Source organism: Chiloscyllium plagiosum, chromosome 43, assembly GCF_004010195.1.
Source record: "Chiloscyllium plagiosum isolate BGI_BamShark_2017 chromosome 43, ASM401019v2, whole genome shotgun sequence".
NCBI lineage: Eukaryota > Metazoa > Chordata > Chondrichthyes > Orectolobiformes > Hemiscylliidae > Chiloscyllium > Chiloscyllium plagiosum.
In genome coordinates, this window is record NC_057752.1 from 14830940 (window position 1) to 14833745 (window position 2806).

The window sequence follows — 2806 nt, forward strand, 5'->3', positions numbered from 1 at the left end:
CCTCTGACTCCACACACAACTTCCCACTACTATCCTTGATTTGGCCCTAATCTTACTCTCGTCATTCCTTAAATACCTAAAGAAAACCTTAGGGTTTACCCTGATCCTATCCGACAACAACTTCTCATGTCTCCTCCTGGCTCTTCTGAGCTCTCTCTTTAGGTCTTTCCTGGCTATCTTGTAACCCTCAAGCGCTCTAACTGAGCCTTCGCATCTCAATCTAACATAAGCCTTCTTCTTCCTCTTGACCAGCGATTCTACTTCCTTCGTAAACCACGGCTCCCGCACTCTACAGCTTCCTCCCTGCCTGATGGGTACATACTTATCTAGGACATGCAGTAGCTTTTCCTTGAATAAGCTCCACATTTCTAATGTGCCCATCCCCTGCAGTTTCCTTCTCCATCCTATGCTTCCTAAATCTTGCCCAGAGGTATACACCTATCCCTTTCTATCACTAAAGTAAACATAACAGAATTGTGATTGCTATCACCAAAGTGCTCACCTTCGTCCAAGTCTAACACCTGGCTGGGATCATTACCCAGTACCAAATCTAATGTGACTTCACCCCTTGGCCTGTCTGCATACTGTGTCAGGAAGCCCTCCTGTGCACACTGGACAAAAACTGACCCATCTATAGTACTTGTACTATAGGGTTCCCAGTCAATATTTGGAAAGTTGAATTCTCCCATGACAACTACCCTGTCTGTCTCACTCCTATCGAGAATCATCTTTGCTATCGTTTCCTCTACATCTCTGGAACTATTCGGAGGCTTATAGAAAACTCCCAACAGGGTGACCTCTCCTTTCCTGTTTCTAACCTCAGCCCATACTACCTTAGTTGACAAGTCCCCAAACATCCTTTTTGCAACTGTAATACTGTCCTTGACCAACAATGCCACACCTCCCCCTCTTTTACCATCTTCTCTGTTCTTACTGAAACATCTAAATCCTGGAACCTGCAACAACCATTCCTGTCCCTGCTCTATCCATGTCTCTTGTGGTTCATTAACAACCATCGCAAATAAAATCAAAATAATGCGGATACAGGAAATCTGAAATAAAAACCAAATACACTGGAAAAATTCAGCAGGACTGAAGAAGAGTCATACTTGACTCGATGTATTCATTTTATTTCACTCTCCACAGGTGCTATCAACCTCTCTAGCTTTTCCAGTTATTCGATTTTAATTTACCTATCTCGAAACATTACGTTAAACTGGAATAAGTTAGCATTTTTGGAGAGCAATAGATACTTTTTGTACACTCAAGGTGGAGGATGGGAAAGAATTGTGACTGTAAGAGCTGTTCCTTTTTTGAGGTATTTTCAGTGTTGGAGGTGATTTCCTAGAATCCTAGGAGCAGCAATTACTCTTTTATAAGCTGTTGTATTGTTTTTGAACTTTGAGGGATTAAAAAGATCAAAATGACAGCACTTTAAAAAGGAGGATGACAGACAAAGGTAATGACCACATGGGCAGTGAATCAAATGGAGAAATAAACCTGCACTGCTATCTGACCCAGCAGTGAATCTGCACAACTAATTGTTCTGCTGTTTGATTTAAAGTATCCCTGGACATGTCAACAATTTTTATTTTTTATTTCATGTAAATAATTTCACAAAAAATATTACTGAGAACTTTTGACATAAGGCCACAGTTGGAGATATTATGTCAGGTGTCCAAAAGCATTGCCAAAGAAGCAGGTTTCAGGAATGCCTTAAAAGAGGAAAGCAGATCTGAGAGAGCTATGGTGGGGAATTCCAGATCGTGGTGTTTAGGCACCTTTAGTAACAGCCAGGAGATGCAATGAATAAGCACATCGTTGGGAGTCTGAAACAAAAGAAGTTTTCGAGATATGAAAGATTGTGTGGTACAGGGACATAGGAATGATTATAGCCAGGAATTAAATCAAGAGTGAGAATGCTGTTGTCTTATCTTTTGCATGTATGTGTGAGGCCCCTCCATCAGTAAGCGTGGAGATATCTATGATGCTTCCTCCAGTGGGTTGTTTAATTTTCCATCGCCATTCACAACTGGGTGTGACAGAACTGCAGAGCTCTGATCTGATGGTTCTTTTTGGTAGCTTCACCAAGTTGGCATCTGATTTTTAGCTATGCCTGGTGATGCTTCTGGCATGACCTCCTGTACTTTCCATTGACCCACGGTTGATCCCCTGGATTGATGGTAATGGTTTAGTGGGGGATATGCCTTGCCATGAGATTTCAGATGGTGCTGGAGTACAATTCGGCTATTGTTGGCCCACAGTGCCTCATAGATGCCCAGTTTTGAGTTCCTACATCTGTTCGAAGTCTGTCCCATTTAACACAGTGATAGTGCCACTCAACACAATGGAGGGTTTTCTCGACTCTAAGGCGAGACTTTGTCTACAAAATGACTATGTGATTGTTGCTATTATCGATACTGTCATGGACAGATGTATCTGCAGCTGGTCAATGCATAACAATGAGATCAAGTATGTTTTACACTCTTGTTGGTTCCCTCACTACCTGCTGCAGATCCAGTTGTGCAGCTATGTCCGTTAGGACCCGACTAGCCTTGATAAGGTTCCCCATGGTAAGCTCATTCAGAAGGTCAGGAGGAATGGGATACAGGGGAACTTACCTGTCTGGATACAGAATTGGCTGGCCCACAGAAGACAGCGAGTGGTCGTAGAAGGAAAATATTCTGCCTGGAAGTCAGTGGTGAGTGGTGTTCCACAGGGCTCTGTCCTTGGGCCTCTACTGTTTGTAATTTTTATTAATGACTTGGATGAGGGGATTGAAGGATGGGTCAGCAAGTTTGCAGAC

At 42.7% G+C, this 2806-nt stretch overlaps 1 protein-coding gene across 2 annotated transcripts in view; it reads left to right on the forward strand.

The window, feature by feature from the left end:
• Positions 1-2806, forward strand: part of spryd3 (SPRY domain containing 3) — a 371515-nt gene that overhangs the window by 25172 nt on the left and 343537 nt on the right. The window lies entirely within an intron of this gene.